An 18,120-nucleotide genomic window follows, 5' to 3' on the forward strand; every position below is an offset into this window, starting at 1 on the left:
TCTGGGACTCAGGTCTAAGGAAATAACCTCTACTACTTAAGAAGACAAGATTCTACAAAGGTATATCTCACATATTCATTCATAATACAGTCAAATCTGAGTTAACTGGCTTATGGATTGGATCTGATTTCATCCTGGTTACAGAAAAAACAACTGCAGGCTCTAGACTGGCCAGGAAAGGCTCAGGTTCCAGACTGTTCTAACCAAGGCTAATTTATGATTGCTTCTATTTAAAATGGGTAGGGGGAACAGAGATAACCATCCACATGTCAAACTTTGAGGAAAGGTTACATAAAATATTGTTACACAAGATGACCTATGTAGTCTTTTCAAATTATGTTTACAAAGAGCATATAAAATGCTTATGTTGTGATCAGAATATAAATTGGAAATACAAGTTCAACTATGTAAGAGAAAAATGGATTTTATTTATTTATTTTTTTTTTGAAAAATGCATTTTAAAAAAATAAGAAGATTTTAACATGGGCAGTTTTCTCTGGGTTTTAGAATAATGGGTGATTTTGATTTCTTCTGCTTTTCTGCATCTTATAAAATCTCTACTATATGCATACATTAATATTATAATAATAAACTATTTTGATGACAATAACAAACATGTTCTAAGTCCTTTGATGACAATAACAAACATGTTCTAAGTCCTTTACACAAACATTTTACCTGTGAGCTGACTATCATCATCACCATTTTACAGATGATAAAATTGAGGCAGAGCTCACATGTGGATTATGATTTGAACCTGGACACTTAAGTGCCAGGGTGTTTGCTTTAAACCACTATATCTACTATGTCTATCAACAATAAACAGTGCTAACATGAAAATCTTGAATGAAAAAAATCCAGATATTTTCCATATTTTCCACAATAGGGAAACCATTTTTTCATGGAATTGACACCTAAAATAGTAGCAATGTTTTGATATAGCTATAATTTACTTTTTCCCTCTTCTTTGCATGTGCTTTTCTCACATTTTCTTTAATAAGCTTTAAATTTTAAAAATCACTCAATTTGTTTTTGTTTGAGTTTTCTGTTTGTTTTTTGTTTCTTAATGATTGAGGAGTGGGGGAAATCACCAAGTAGAATGGTACTCTCTGGTTGGGAAGAAGATATTTTATGATGAATAGACAGTCCTCATATTCTGCCTTTCTATATGACAGCAAATCTCCTCACTTGACTTTTAGGAAAACCACTTTTCCACGGTCCCGACACAACATCTTGTTTTGTTTTTTTTTGGCCACATGACTTGTGGGATCTTAGTTCCCCGATCAAGGACTGAACAGTGGAAGTGCAGAGTCTTAATCACTGGACCACCAGGCAATTCCCCTGACACAGAACCTTAACTCCATGGAGTTACAAAATAATGACCTAAAAGAAAGCCTGGCTAAGTTTCTGATTTCAAGCCACACGATCTGAGGCCCTTCAACCTCCTAATTCCCTTCCAGCCTAGTACCCCATGGTTCTCCTCTTGAAAGAGGAAAGTTTATGCAAATACTTCCCTCATTCAGCCAAGAAGGCAAGTTCTATTTTATTTCAGCAGTTCCGCATAGCTTATTTCTGGATTCTGTAGTAATAAACACAAAGTCCTCTGAACTAATTCGATCAACTTCATTAATAATCGTCATCAAGCAGAACGTCCTGGCCTTTGCAGTCAAATTTCAACCATAAACAAAAATTTCACAAACATAAAATAACATGTTAGAGGAAATGTTCCAAGTTTCAAAACACTTGAAAATCTCAGTAACACACTCATTCTAACAATATAACGTCATCCTAACTTTCAGGTCAGAAAAACCAGAACCACAATCTAACATTATTGGTAAAGAAGGCAGGGCATGATACAAAGTCAAAGACCAGAAAGAAACCAGAACAATAATGCAAAATCATAATTTAGATCCCACTTTGGAATGTGGGAACATTGACCTAAGCCAAGACTGGAGAAACAATCGAAAAACCAGACAATTGAAGGAAGCAAGCCACATAATCTGAACCAGAATGAAAAAGAAAAAAAAAAGAAAAAAAAAAAAAGACCAAACTTGACCCTGGAGTCAACAGCAAAGAAATTTTTTAAAAATCTGTCAACAAAATAACTAAGGAGCATAAATCTAAGTCTCTGAGTCTCCCTAGAAGGTAGCCTGAAACACATGTACCTGAAGTTAAGAAATAAGAATTACCAACTAACAATGCAGGAAACGCAGCTGCTTTCTCTCTACACTCTTAGAAAGTGAAACACACACTCTTTTTGAAAGAATCAATAAGGCAAAGTTAACTTTCTTTTAACAAATGCCACATTTAACTGAAATAAATGTATTTCATTTATCAAACACATGTTCTAATTAAATAATGTCATAAGTTAGATAAAAATTCCTCAATTAATCCTAAATCAATCGAGTGCTTCCTTCAAAGAATGAAAATAAATGCTCTACTATATGTGTAGTCTGACTGAAGAAGTAAAACCCCCGCTAATTGAAAGGTAAGACAGCCTGCTAGGCACCTCCTACTTACATTGCTGGCTGCTGATCTGGGGTCCTGGTCCAGACAAATCTTTGGAACTCCACACCTTTCTACAGCCAGCCCTTCTGGGAAAATCAGTGCACATTGCCAGAGGCGAGAGCTCCCTAATCCTGGGCCGTGTGACATGCCACTCACTGGGTGTCAGCTAGGACACTTAGCTGAGTTCAAACAGAGGTGACCTCTAAACAAGGATTATTCAGAGCATCTTAACAAAAGATCCATCAGGCCAATAGGACTTACAGTCAATCTTTCAGTTATTTTTGCTCTTGAGGAAACTGAGGGTTCTTTGTATGGGTCACTATTATTTTATCTCAAGCCCACACCAGGCTGGGCCCTCTTTGCTTTGGGTTTCAATAACCATGAGGCCATCTTTTTAACACATCACCTTCATATAAGCTTTCAAAACCAATGAGAAAAACAGACAACAGGCAGCCTCCAGCTTTCGCCACCTTCCCCGTTTCTCCTACCTGCCCTCTGGGCCTCCAGCTTCCCTATCAAGCTTACACAGAGCTGTGAAGTCCTTTAGTTCTGGCTCTCTGCGGGCCCCAGTCCCTGAGACACAAGTGAACCTCATCCACACACAACAGGAGTGGGGCTTACAACTAGTGCCCAGGCGGCAAAATGCCTGGAAGGCTCCTCCTCCTCCATTAGCTCCTCCTCCTTGGGCTGTCCGGGCCTTTTAACTTAGGCTATCTTCAGTTATTTCTCTCTCTCCACCAAACTACTTCCAGAAGACAGGATTCAATAAGAAAAAGCAGGGAGAGACTGTCATAACAGGAACAGCTAACACTTACTGAGTGTTTTAGTTGTACTTACGCTATCTCAGAGACAGACTCCTTACAACAACTTTGTAAAGAGAGTGTTAGTATCCCCATTTTACAGACAAGAAAATTGAAGTTTAGTGTAAAGTGGAGTACCTGCTTAAGGTCATCACTAATTGAAGAGGAGAGTTTAATTCAAACTGACTCCTCGGTTGAGGAGTCTCACAGCATTAGACTTAAGAGATAACTCAAGGAAAATGCCTACCAGCTGAATTTTATTCACATTCAGATATAACATAGATTATGCCCCATGGAGTGAGATGGGAGGGAAAATATGATATTAAATTTTAGCTAAAAAAATAAAATTAAATTTAAATATTTTTTTTAATTTTAGATTACTAAGCAAATTGGAAGAAAAAATTTAAGTTTTGGGGGGAATGAGCCAGGTAGAATAATAGTATTGATATTAATATAATTTTTAAGGGCTCTTAAAATTTAAGAACACATACTGATATTCTTACAGTTGAAATCATTTGGATTTGCTTGACAATATTACAAGTGACAGGTAGGAGTGTAGATGACACAAGATTGGCCATGAGTTGATAATATTTTTTAAATTTTAACTTTTTATTGAAGTATAATTGATTTACATTTCAAGTATACAGCAAAGTGATTCAGATATATATATATGTATGTGTGTATGTATGTATACATACTTTTTCAGATTATTTTCCATTATAGGTTATTATAAGATATTGAATATAGTTCCCTGTGCTATACAGTAGTAGGTCCTTGCTGTTTATCTATTTTATATGGATCTGTATCTGTTAATCCAAAATTTCAAATTTATCCCTGCCCCTCATTTCCCCTTTGGTAACCATAAGTTTGTTTTCTATGTGAGTCTATTTCTGTTTTTTAAATAAATTCATTTGTACCATTTTTTCAGATTCTACATATAAGTGATATCATATGATATTTGTCTCTGTCTGACTTACTTCACTTAGTATAATAATCTCTAGGTCCATCCATGTTGCTACAAATGGCATTATTTCAGAGTTGATAATAATTTCAAGCCAATTTATGGAATTATATGGGCATTCCTTGTGGCAATCTGTGATTTTTTTTTTGTATATTCTGGAAAGTTTCCACAATAAAAAAAAATTAGAATGAATGAAACAGCAAAAAACAGTGTGCCAGGATGGACATTAGCTTTGCTCTTTAGTCACTGAAATGCTACGGCTATGCATATTCCAAGTAATAGCAAGATGATAGAAATACAAGTAGCAACACAATTATAATCATACTTCCCTCCCATGTGCCTAGAACTTTACAATTCATAAGGCCCATACCTGAGCCTACACTGGAGGTATTGATAGCACTTTACAAATAGGAAAACTGAGGCTCAGAGACCCAAGGTGATCTCCCAAAGGCCGCTTGAATCTGCAGCTAGACCAGAGCCACAATGAGTTCTTTCTGTGAAAAGCAATTTTTCCTGAATGCCCTTAGGAGCAGCAATGCAGGCATTAGAAGGTGCCAGCAATTCAGAGGTGGTAAGCTCCCAGTCTGGACCTTCTCCAGCTCTAGATCTCAGGACGACCTCTTTGCTGGGCCCTCACATGCCATGCCCCAGAAGGGCAGCCTCACAGGCAGATCCAAGTTTTATGGGCAGGGAAGCCTATACAACTTGGGGACCAAACTTATAGATACAAAATTAGATAATATTGAATGAGAAAATAAGTCATAATAAATGTCTGGATCCTTGGTGATTCAGGATTCTTCTGAGATCTCTGTTACTCATGGGAGTGTCAGCATTTTTGTTCTATTCAGACCTTCAGCTAATTGTATGACACCACCCACAGTGGGGAGGGCAACCTTCTTTACCCTGTCTACTGATTCCTCCAGAAACACTCTCATAGACACACCCAGAGTAATGTTTAACCAAATGTCTGGGCACCCTATGGCCCAGTCAAGTTGATACATAACAGTAGCCATCACACCCTCTGACTTAAACTTTCAAAGGGAAATTGTCGCCATGACTGGATTGCCATGAAAGTGACACACACTGCCCCTCAAAATGCTATGGTTCCTTAATGTGATCACATCTCAATCTGAAGCACATGCAAGTCAAGTCTGTAGGCATATCTGCAGCATTTATCAGTGGCAATGGATAAGACACTTCCTGAAACCTTCCTGGAGATATTCTGAATCCTATTGTATTAATCACATTTTTAATTTCTGTATTTTATGATTGTCTGACATCTGGGGGTTTTGTTAGTCCTAAAGAAATTGTTTCTAGGACTAGCCAACTTCTAAAAATGTAAACACCTCAGCCTGGAAGCACACCTTTGGTAATTATACCAGCCAAACCAGAGCCCAAACTTGAACCACTTCCTCTGCCTGGCTTTTACATTCCAGAAGGCAATATTCCTCGCCTCTAATCATCCCAGAGCCAGACATCAAGACAACAAGGGCAGCCCCTACAGTCCAGAGTCCACTAAAATTATTCAAATTAGCCAGCACCAAACCTGGTCAGTCTGCTCCCCCTGCCTCATGAAAATCAGACCATACGTTTTGCCCATGAAAAGTGAAAGTGTTAGTCACTCAGTCGTGGCCAAGTCTTTGCAACCCCATAGACCATAGCCCGCCAGGCTCCTCTGTCCATGGGATTCTCCAGGTAGGAACACTGGAGTGGGTAGCCATTCCCATCTGCAGGGGATCTTCCCAACCCAGGGATCAAACCCAGGTCTTGATTCTTTACCATCTGAGCCACCAGGGAAACCCAGGTTTTGTCCATGCTTTCCCCTTAATTTGCCTGCCTCCTGACCAATCTGAGGGCTTCCCCATGTGACCCAATGTGGTGGAGCAGGCCTCCTGTTCCTAGGGAACTGGGAGTCAAAGCTTCATCTTTCATGGCAGTCATCTCCTGATGGGCTGGTCTCACCATGCCTGATTGAAAACAAATCTCAGGTACATTTTAATATACTTACACCAAAATGCATTCATTACTATTCAGTCAGATGGAAGATTTTACATGTTTAACAAATTTTGCTCTTCTCCTCCTTGCAAATCCGCTCAACTGTCAGGTGGCATTTAAAAAGCAATTTAATTATGTATTACTGTTGAATGCTATAATTATGTGAATGAGTGGGCCAAATTTTACAATTAAATAACACAGTTATGGTATGATTTTTTAATGCAATAATTACTCCTGAAGATTACAGCATGGGGCCTTCCTTTCTTTTGTCACACTCTTTCACCTGTGGTATTGAAACAAGATATCTTCCTCACCAAGGAAAGTTCTCGTGTCTTTTTTACCCATTTAACCTTGATAAAAAGGGAAGTGTCATCAATCAGAAGTGCTCAAAAAGCACTGTCTAAGCTATATTTTTATTTACAGATTTGTCTCCTACACAAAAGGTATTCAGATTAAATTACATTTAGCAACACTTAATGTGCAAGTATATCTTTATGGAAAGAAAGAGTCACATGAAATTTGCATCATCACAATTCTGCTATAGCTAAGACTGTTTCCACAAGTATGCATTGCATACTTGCTACACACAAGGACCTGTGCTGACACATAGCAATTTCCCCATCCACCCTGGTCCCATTCCCAGTCTAGTAGCTTTAGATGCTAATGGAAGAACAGCAGAGCTTGCCAGCTGCTGATAATGCAGGCCAAGAACAAGGTGAGCCAAATTTCAGGGGAAAGTTTTGTTTTTTTAATGTTAGAAAGTCAAATTTAAATATTGGAAAATTAAAGGTAATGAGATGTGTGCATATCTTTTTTTTTTTTTCCTAGCTTGAAAGTGTTTATGTTTTCCTCCACACCCAATACAGTTTCTCTGAATGAAGTTCTACTTTCATTCATCACATATACATCTGACATGTAAAGGTACTAAATAAATCCAACCATCAGTTAATTCACTCCATGGCCCAAACATTTGTGTCCCAAAAAAAACCCACATGTTGAAATGTTAACTTCCAAAGGTTATGGTATTAATCAGAAAGTGGGGCCTCTGGAGTTGATTAGGTCCTGGGGGTGGAGCCCTCATGAATAGTATTAGTGCCCTTATAAAAGAGGGTCCAGAAAGATCCCTCACCCCTTTTACTATGTGAGGACACAAAGAAATGACGTCGGCCCTGACCCAATCATGCCAGTACCTTGATCTTGGACTTGGCTCTAGAACTACAAGAAATAAATTTCTGTTGTACATAAGCCAGCTAGTCTTTGGTACAGGCTTCCTAGGTGGCTCAATGGTAGAATCCACCTGCCAATGCAGGAGACACCAGTTTGATCCATGGGTCTGAAAGATGCCCTGAAGAAGGAAATGGCAGCCCACTCCAGTACTCTTGCCTGGGAAATCCCATGGACAGAGGAACCTGGCAAACTACAGCCCACGGGGTCGCAAAAGAGTCAGAGATGACTTAGGAACTAAACAGCAGCATATGTCTGTGGTACCACATTCCCCTTGTTCACAGTTTCACTTTCCATGGTTTCAGTTATCTAGAGTGAATGGCAGTCCACAAATATTAAATGGAACATTTCAGAAATAAACAATTCACAAAGTCTAACCTGCATGCTACTCTGAGTGATGAAATTTCACACCATCCTGCTGCATCCCACCTGGGACATGACAGCCCTTCGTCCAGCTTTTTCCACCAGTCAATCACCTAGTGGCCACCCCAGCTATCAGATCAACTGTATTGCAGTGTTTGTGTTCAGGTTACCCTTCTTCTACTTAATAAAGGTCCCAAAACACAAGAGTAATGATTCTGACAATTTGAATAAGGCCAAAAAAAGCCGTAAAGTACTTCCTTTAAATTAAAAGGTGAAAGTTTTCAATAAAGGAAAAAAAAAGAAAAAAACCTTATGCTGAGATTGGTAAGTGGTATGGTAAGAACAAACCTATCATGAGACTGTGAAGAAGAAAAAGAAATTCATGCTTAGTTTGTTGTCACACCTCAGACTGTAAAAGTTACAACCCGAGTGTTTAGTGTTTATCTTATCATCCCATTGCTTAGCTGGGATGGAAAATTAAATTCATATTAAATTCATAAATAAGATATTTTGAGAGATGATATTCACACAACTTTCATTATACTACACTGTTCTAATTGTTCTATTTTATTCTTATTGTTAATCTCTTATGGTACCTAATTTATAAGTTAAACATTTTCACAGATGTGTAGGTAGAGGGAAAAACAGTATATACAGGGTTCAGTACTATGCATGCTTTCAGGCATTCACTGAAGGGGTCTTGGGACATATTCCCCCACCAATAAGAGGGGGCTACTATAATTGTTATAGGGGCCCAAGAGGACTAAGGCAGTAACTGAGATCTTATCCCTCATTATGACAGAAGCTGTACTGGATGCTGGGAATAGAACAGTGAACATGTCACATCAGGTCCTTGTGCTGACAGAACTTGCATTCTAGTGGAATGGAGAACACATTAGTCCCTCACCCTCCACTATAACACCTTCATGAAATGCTCCCTCCTGCCGTTTCTTCATCTTAGCCATGGCCCAAAGTCCAGCCCAAGTCCCAGCTTCTGTAGTGCCTCCAGCCAGGCTGGTCTACAAACTGTAGTACCTATCCTGCTCTTCTTAGAACTTTCTTGTGGTCATCATTTATTTGTTGGCATTTTGACGCATCTGTTTTCCCAGAGAGTCTGAAATTGTCAGATGGTTTGAGACTCTGGTTCAATGGTTCAAGACTCTGGTCCCATCTATCTTCACAACACTTATGGAGTATCTGAGCCCTTCTTGTCATCCCTTGGGTCCAGACAGTTGGGGGCAGCAGGCAGAAAACCTCTTTACCCTACCAAGAGTGTAGCACTCTCCAGCCACCTTCTCAAGAACAGCTGCCAAAAAATGAGGCACCTGTATTTTTCACCACCTACATCATCTACGGATGGGGGTGGGGAGGAAAGTTGGGGTTGGCTTCAAAAACTCTGGGTTTATATCCCAGTTCTTAGACTTAACTTGAAGAAGCAAAATGCAATATAATCAGTAGGAGCTAAACACCTCCGGTGTTTTGAGGAGAGAAGAAATAACCAATGAAAGTTTGGTGAAACAGACATGACCTGAGCAAGAGATACAAGACTGGCAGTATTTGGACAAGTGGAGATGCTATGCAAGGGTACATCAAGGGGATGGAACAGCATAAGTAAGTAAAAGAGTGGGCTACCACCCTCCAGGCCTCCCCCCAGCCTTCTCTGCTCTCTCCAAGCCCTGACAGCTGACCTGTGAGATGGGCATCAGTTGGCCTCCCTGGTCCTCGGGCTTCCAGTTGGATTCAGCCAATGGGAGCCACCAGAAGATTAGAGGATGGGAAAAGAATGAAATTAGGATATTTGTTGTCCGGACCCCTCCCAACCAAGCTTTGGCTCAGCAAAACTGGATTCCTCCAGCCAAAGGTCTTGGCTCTTGTGGGGTGGCCCTTCTCCTCAGCTACACCTTTTTCTCAAGGTGCCAGTAATCACTCCCTCTGCTTGCGTCTTCAGGCCCCAAATCAAATACATTTGCTTCACTACCCTTGCTGGTTCCCTCTAACCCTGCCCACACCTTTGTAAACAGTTGTTTCATTAAACCCTCTTAACAGCCTTAAGCATGCCAAGTGTTTCCCAAGACCATGACTAATAAGCTGGGAAGGCCAACCAGAATTGACTGACATTGAGAGGAGTAGATAATAAAGAAACATCACAGTCCAATTATAAAGGGCCATGCTAGGGAATTGAGGCTTTATACTGAAAAACAAAAAAAGTTTTAAGAAGTGATACAACAGAGGAGGCAGCTTTGAGAAAATGAATCTAGTGTCAGGGAGAAATTAAATCGAAGGAGAGGCAAAACCAGTTCTGGAAATCAGGAGACTAGTGCAGAGGTCCAGGTGTAATGATAAGGGCCTAATACAGTGTAAGCATTAGAAATACAAATAAAAATTTAGATAAGACAGAGAAAAGGGAAAGAGAACGATTGAATGAGAGGTAGGAAGGGCCCCTGCAGGAGAACAAAGCAAAACAAAAGCCAAAGTTGACATCGAGGCAGCTGAAGAGAGAGGGCAGAAACAGGGAAGTCTAGGCAAGGGCCTGTCTGGGCTAATCTGGGGCAGTTAAGAGATTTAGGAAACAGAATCACCTAGAATGTGCATGGCACAACTGTGGGCAAGGAGGAAGGGAGTCTAAGCCAGAGGCCTCTGGGAAGAGGGAGAAAGAAGACTGGGTGGGCATACGTAAGTAAAGCTTGGGGTTGGAAGCTTAATCCTAGACAATAGTCATCTAATCTAAGGGTCACAAAGAAGCAACCTGCAGGCCCAATGCAGACCAGAGCTGTGTTTGACTCACAAATTCTGCCTAAATTCTGAATTAGTACCAACATTAAAAATTTTGAATATGCCAGGTGGCGCTACTGGTAAAGAACCCACCTGCCAATGCAGGAGACATAAAAGACACAGGTTCAGTGCCTGGGTTGGGAAGATCCCCTGGAGGAGGGCATGGCAACCCACTCCAGTATTCCTGCCTGGAGCATTCCATGGACAGAGGAGCCTGGAGGCTACAGTCCATGGGGTTGCAAAGAGTCAGACACGACTGAAGGGAGCACACACACACCTTCAAAATTCCAGGTCATTGGCCTCTCTGACAACCCTAAGCTCACAGTCTCCCATGCCAGCTCTCGGCTGGAACTGCCCATCTATACCCTGGACGAAGTTAAAGCTCACCCAGCCCCACAGAGCCAAGAGTCGTATTTGTTACCGCTCAGCCCTGGCTGCGTGTGAGCTGTGGTCCCTGCTAAAGGCAATGAGAGCCCGTGGAAGCTCTTAAGGAAACTGAAGAAGACCCCTGTGGGGGAGCTGGGAGGATGACTGAGAGCAGATCAGTTGAATTCAGCATTGTTGAGTGTTTACTATGTGCCAGGCACTGTGCTAAGCACTGAGGAGCCCCGGATGAGGAAGACCAGGGATGTCAAGGTCATTCAGTGGCTGATTCAGAAACTGAGGAACCAGCAAGGGTGTGGAATAGACATGAGAACAGAGATGAAGGTGTGAATGCAAAACCCATGTTGAAGCAATTTTTGTGACAAATTAGCCACAGGGGATAAAGAAGGAAGGATGTGAAATGGGACCTTGCTCTGGGGGGCTATATGGAAGAGAGGGTGTAAGTCACGGAGTTGGATTACTCAAAGCGCAGCAAAGGTCCAACGCACCAGGGGAGAGAAGGAAACCACACCCTTCGGGAACCCTGAGAACCAGAGGAGCGGAGCCCACGGAGGGGTTACGCAGGCAGCAACCGTCCTCTTGACTCACCTCCCCTTGAGTAATGGCATCGCCTGTGTATTCAGGAACTGGATTACTATTTTGTTAACAAATAAAGAAAATGGAGCAACCTTCATTTAGGCCTGCAGGGCCATGTCAGAACTCTACCTCTAGAGCTGCTGCAATGCCAAATGTTTGTTTAAACATTAAGCTGTGAGACTAGTGCTCTAGGAGTGGACCAGGAGCAAATAGATCCAGGAAACAATTCCTCACAGCTCCTTGATGATTCAGGGCTTAGAGTCACACTGGGGTTCTTTAGTTCCCTAACTCTTTGGGAGGAAACTGTAGGAATTTTCTTTAAAGAATTGCTGATTAAGTGTTACTAATGAGGCTGCAGCAATGAAACACTGGCTCCCTTTGCTGCTGAGAAATTTCCTACAAGTTTTCCTAGCCTATATACATTTCAGAGTCAGAAAGCCTCATAATAGGCAAGGACTGATGATTTCACCAAACCATACATTAACTAAGCAGAAAACAAACTCTGTTCATGGAAGGGAAATTAGCTCACATTACAGCTCCAGAAAAGGGGAAAATGTCAGTCAATTGGATTATTGCAACTGAAAAATTTCAGGTTTTGACTGAATTATATGGGGGGAAGTGCCTTATTTCCTTGCTTGCTTTAGCCAATGGGAGCTCGACCGCTCATGTTCTAGTGCATAAAACATCACAATTTAGCTCCCCTTTTACCCCACCATTCACAGTTGGCCTTCAGTCAAGTAAGTATACTGAAGGTTTCAACATTTGCATAAGCCTGTGCATGTCCATCCTGAGACTGTAGAACAAGACACACAGGGGAGGAGGAGCCTAACATAGAATTAATTTGCTTCCAGTCACACAGAAAGGATCCAGCTTTGCCTTGGCCTCCTGAACCCACTCAATGATCACAATAAAAGTATGCATCAGCCTCAGGAGTGCTGTGATTCCCACTCAGAGTTTCACATACAAGAAGACTCTGAGGAATGGAGTTTCATTATAAACAGGGACTGGCCAATTTGTCAGGCATATTGTTGCCTGGAATCCAGCGTGTGAGGTCTTAACACAATGAGAAGAGACTCTTTAATTATGTTATACAAGTGTTCTTTGAATGTGATTGAAGAGATGCCAAATTCAATCCTTTAATGGTTAGGACAGAATGAGGGGGTACCAGGTAACGGGTGTGCCAGGTTCCTAAAGCTCATGTCTTTCCTACATCTAGATAAATGACATAGTTCCCCATTACTGCGTAAGCCTCATATGAGGATATGTCAGCAGTTAGAGACCCAAATCCACGTTCCAGGTAGTGCCAGGCAGGGCTCGTCCTTAACTATTCTGAGTCATGTTTTCTTCAACAATGGAATAAAGGATTGAATTGCATAGGTTCAAAGGTCCCATCCTTCTCTAAACATTGTGATCCTCTAAATGAGGGGGAAAGGGAAACAGGTTCACAAGCAGATACTCAAATGGGAATACTTGTTCTACCAGCTCTTTAAATTGACTGGGCTCTGAGTTATTGCAGCAAAGAATGACAAGGGTTTGTAACCAGGCCTTGAACATAATCAGAATGGAAACCATATCTCCCTTTCTGTTCCCCCAAGTCTGACCATGATCCACTGGGAGCCGCTGTGCACTATCCCAGAAACAAGAAAAATACCAGGAAAAAAAAAAAATCACTGAAGGTTTTCTATGTGATGAGACAGGCTATGTTCTTCACATAATTTCTCACAACAACCTGAGAGGTTGGTATTATTATCCCTGTTTTTTATAAGTAAGAAAACAGACATTGTGGAGCCATGGGCAAGTCACAACCACTTTGAGTCCATTTCCAGAAGTATAAAATAAGTCACTTCGTCCAGCTGACTTTAAAGGCCTCTCCTTCTCTGTGACTCAAAACAAGCTTAGATTTGACTACCTAGACCTTGAAAGACTCATGATTACCATGCAAACCCAGTTGGCCAGAAAATAGGATATCTAGTCCCCCACCTTGAGCACCATTCACAGGCTCACAGAAACACAAAACCACATCTACTAAACCCAGAACCTCCTTGGGATGCTCTCACATTCTGTACTGTAAGCGAGGTGATTATTAAAACCCATTATTTTCCTATGAAGACATCATGGGCTGCCTTAAAGCAAACTGCCAAGGAAAAAAGAAAGCATGTAGGGTAAAATCACCATAGGCCCCAGAAGTCAGAGACTGGTCCCAGGATAAAGACAGAGGTATCTCCTTTCTATCACTGTAGATAGGGCCGGAGCTGCTGCATGGAATGAAAGCTCCCTGAGGACCAAGCTAGGGTCAAAACTTGGAAAATCATTATGATTAGAAAGGAATTACCCCCATGGTCCTTAAGAATCATCACCAGCACCATCAACCCATCATCCACCATGCAATTATAAAGCATCTACTCTGAACACATGGCTCAGCAGCTAGGCTGGTCATTTGCTTAAGATGTCAAGTTCTGTTTTTTCCTAACTGTCAGGATCACGAAGGGGAAGAAGGCCTTAACAACCTCAGACAGGATCCAAGGGACAATACAGAGTATCTCTAGAAAGAGCATATGAGATTCTCTTAGGTAGGTAAGGGAGAGGGGTCCTAAGAGAAAGTGAAGGACCTGCTGGGATCACGACTTAGAATAGAGTGCCCAGATCTATTTACTTGCTGCTACTGCTGCTAAGTCGCTTCAGTCGTGTCCGACCCTGTGCGACCCCATAGACGACAGTCCACCAGGCTCCCCTGTCCCTGGGATTCTCCAGGCAAGAATACTGGAGTGGGTTGCCATTTACTTGCTAGGCTGCCCTTAAAAACAAAACCAAACAAGGAAAAAAAAAAAAACAAGCTAAATGACAGAAATTTATGTCTAACAGTTCTGGAGGCTGGAAGTTCAAGATCAGGGGCCCTTGAGGCCCTATGTAATGACAGCAGTATAATATTGCTATATTAACCAACTCTTTTCACTTTGATATTCCTAGTTACCCTGGGAGTCAACCCTACTCACAACCAGACGTGTGGCATGGAGGGTTCACCCCAAGGATCTGCAGAACCAAAGGGTCAGATGCTTAAGCTTTTGTTTTCAAAGGGCAAAGTCCAGATTTAATTAGTCTGCCTTATTAACATAAGGCTACCCTACAGCAAAAATTGAACCAGAAATGTCAGTAGCTCAGCAAAAACAAACTTATTTGAGTTGAGCCTTCCTCCTCCATCTTTTAGCAGCATCATTTGGAACACACAGCCTTGAAGGTCAGTGTAACAAAGGAAGAAAGAGAATGAAGAGTTCACATTCCATCTAACATTCCTCAGCCTGTAGAGTATTCTGCTCAGGCTTTCATAACAAGATACCACAAACTGGATCGCTCAAACAGCAGAGATTCGTTTCTCACTATTCTAGAGGCTAGAAGTCCAAAATCGAGGTTGTCAGCATGTATAGTTTCTCCTGCGGCGTCTCTCCTAGACCTGGGCCTCCTTCCGTCCTCCTGTGGTCTTGTGTCTACTTGCACCCCTGGTATCTTTTCCTTTTTTTATAAAGACACTAGTCATAATGGATTAGGGTCCTACCCTTATGAGCTCATTTAACTTTAATTCCTTTTTAAAGGCTCTCTCTCTGAACAGTCAGATTCTAAGGTATGGGGATTAGGATTTCGACATACGAATTTTTGAGGGGATGCAATTCAGTCTGTAATAATAGTATTTGCCCCTTCCAAAGCTGTGGCCATAGAGAGCCCCAGTGTGCTCTAAATTTACTGTTCTTTACAAAGTTCTCTCCCCATCTTTCCACCCCAACTTAGCAATTTTACAAAGTAAATCACAGGGGTCACTGGCTGAGTCTGATTTTCTTCTTCCTATTAACATCCACATTTATTGGATTACATAGACTTTTAAGGCTGCGCATCAAGAAGCAGCTAGCTGGCTTTAGATCTAATCTGGCCAGCCTGTAGCAACTTCCATCTACTGCTCCTATTTACCAAATCTTCAAGGGTAATGTGCAATGGGGCAGGGGAAGGTGAAAAGAAAAGAGGAAAGAGAAATGTGCCACTGGGCCCAGAAATGCCTCATCATGGATCAGTCTCCACTCCCTATAAGACAACTTCCTGTGTTACATCACATCAAAATAACGAGCCTAGACACGGGTAAGATGGAGGAGAAACTGTTCTGCAAAGGAGTTTTAGTTTCCTATCAACACGAAATTTCATTTTCTCTGGCAGAACACTAGTCACAAAGACCCACACACATAGACCCAAGGGCCCTGGCTGACATTTCAAGCATTCCAGCTCCAGATGTGTTCAGCCACTAGGAAAAAGAAACCCAAATTATTTTAAGCAGTCATTTCACAAACCACCAGCTGTCCCCTGGATAAATTCTGAGTTTTTTAGTTGTAGTTACAAGCAATAATTTCCAATGTACTTATTCATTCAAAAAATATTTATTGACTAATTTCTGGAGAAGGAAATGGCTACCCACTCCAGTAATCCTGCCTGGGAAATCCCATGGACAGAAGAGCATGGAGGGCTACATTCCATAGGATGGCAAGAATCGGACTCGACTCAGCGACTGAACCACCACCACATTCTATGTACCAGGATTGGGGACATAAGGGCAATGGCTTGGGGTCCAGAGAGGGCCAACAAGTTCTAATAAACAGTACTTATTTCACTCCTTTGTGCCAGGTATAGACTGGACACCTTAAACTCAGGGGAAAGTATGATTGTCTCCACGGTACAATGAAGAAATCAAGGTGAAAAGAAGTCCCAAAGACAAGCTCATGCTGCTAGTCAGTGGAAGCATCAAGATCAGAAGTCATGTGACCTGACTTCCTGGGCAGTACCTTCCACTTAACCAGGAACTTGGGTAGAAAATAAACATTTATATCTTCATTTTCACTCATTACTAACAAATTTAGCACTTCCTTCAATTTTATATAGTGGCTCAGATGGTAAAGAATCTACCTGCAATGCAGAAGACCTGGGTTCGATCCCTGGGTGGGGATGATCCCCTGGAGAAGGGAATAGCTACCTACTCCAGCATTCTTGCCTGGAGAATCCCATGGACAGAGGAGCCTGGCAGGCTACAGTCCATGGGGTCGCAAAGAGTCTAACACAGCTGAGTAACAAAACAGTTCGTTCATCTCAGGCAACAAATCCCAGCAGATACAAGCAGTACCTATGGCTTTATCACCAATAGAAATCACAGATATTTTCTTATATTACAGGCATTAACCAAATCTGGAAATATTATTTATGTTAATTACTATTTCAAAATTATGATAGCTATTAGATGCTGCTAGATGATGTTACTTAACACATTATTTTTAAAAGGCATATATACTACTACATCATCAATTCTCTTATTATTTGGACTAGTGATTTGGAATAGGATTCCTTTAAAACACTCTGCCTTTTATTTTACACCTTCAAAAGCACTGAACCTAAAAGTGGTGCTTAGTCTCCCCAAAACTGCCAAACTGGTATATGGCAAAAAAAAAAAAAAGGGGGTCAGAACCCTACACCACAGCAATGGGCAGCCCAGGCAAATCCAGAGCTCTGCTCCCTGTGTCTTTGAGTAAGAGGCTAGGTTGGGATTTTTATTTTTAAACGAGAGAAAAGAAGAGAAAGGAAAGCACCCCAATTTCACCAGAGGACCCTTTCCACCAGTTCCTGTTTAGCACGGGCCCTAAATGCTCTCCACGGCTGGTTTCGGCCATAGCTGAAGGATACTTCTTGAGCCCCCTCCCGTCCGTCCCACAGGCTGTGTGGATAAACGCGCCCCACTGTGGGCAGACCAGCAGACGTCACCTCCTACCCCCAGGGGCTGAGAACCCTTTGGGCGCTGGACCACGCTGGGGTTACGCGGTCAACAAGTGGAAGATGCCATAAATTCCTACACACCAGGGCACCAAGAAATGCCCATACACAAGGCCACGGATACATTGGTTTTTAACCTCCACTCGCAGGGCAGCAGCTCCACGACCCCAGGGCGTGGCAAGACCCAGGTTCCTGCAGGGGCTGCAAGAGCTGTGGATGCCGCCGGTGGAGAAGAAACGTGTGAAGCGGAATGGAACGCGATGCACAGGGGCCGCGCTGTCCCAGATGCGGGACAGAGCTGGCTTAACCATAGACCTTAGGGGTGACCTCTCCCCCCGCCGGGTCCCTTTTCCCTGGCCAAGTGCCTGATATCGGCCGCGGGATGCCTCTTACCCAGAGGTGCGCGGAGCCTCCGGCCACAGCGTTGGCGCAGCAAAAGCTGCCGCTCCCTGCGAGGGCTCGCGGCCTCTGCTGGGGCCCGTCCGGCCCCCGGGCGGAGGCTGGAGGCGGGGAGAGCGAGCCTCCCCCCCACGAAAGTTCCGGAAAGGTCCTGCCGCTGCCCCGCCCGGCGCCACAGCCCGGGGAGCCAAGACTAAGTGCAGACTACACCCGGGCTTCCAGCGCGCCCGGGGTACAGCCGGGGGCGCGGGTCAAGCGGGCCAGGGGCACCGCCGGCGGGCAGACTCACCGCTACCCGCCAGCGCAGCGTGCAGTGCAGCCGGGACCCCTGGGTGCCTCCCAGGA

General features: G+C 42.6%; 1 protein-coding gene and 1 long non-coding RNA gene across 3 annotated transcripts in view; one reads left to right on the forward strand and one right to left on the reverse strand.

The window, feature by feature from the left end:
• Positions 1–18,080, reverse strand: part of SQOR (sulfide quinone oxidoreductase) — a 44,852-nt gene extending 26,772 nt beyond the window's left edge. The window contains exon 1 of one of the 2 annotated variants that reach the window (XM_070469352.1): positions 18,065–18,080. The gene's annotated coding sequence lies outside the window, so the exon portion shown is untranslated. Of the gene's footprint in view, positions 1–17,769; positions 17,878–18,064 lie in introns of those variants that run through there. The other variant, XM_020912838.2, reaches the window with a different exon arrangement.
• On the forward strand, positions 14,676–16,449 carry LOC110150077 (uncharacterized). The gene is made up of 2 exons (XR_002317641.2): positions 14,676–15,080; positions 16,243–16,449. It is a non-coding gene; the product is annotated as an uncharacterized lncRNA (long non-coding RNA).
• Positions 18,081–18,120: the final 40 nt, after the last annotated feature.

This window comes from Odocoileus virginianus, chromosome 6 (genome assembly GCF_023699985.2).
Source record: "Odocoileus virginianus isolate 20LAN1187 ecotype Illinois chromosome 6, Ovbor_1.2, whole genome shotgun sequence".
In the NCBI taxonomy this organism is placed as follows: domain Eukaryota; kingdom Metazoa; phylum Chordata; class Mammalia; order Artiodactyla; family Cervidae; genus Odocoileus; species Odocoileus virginianus.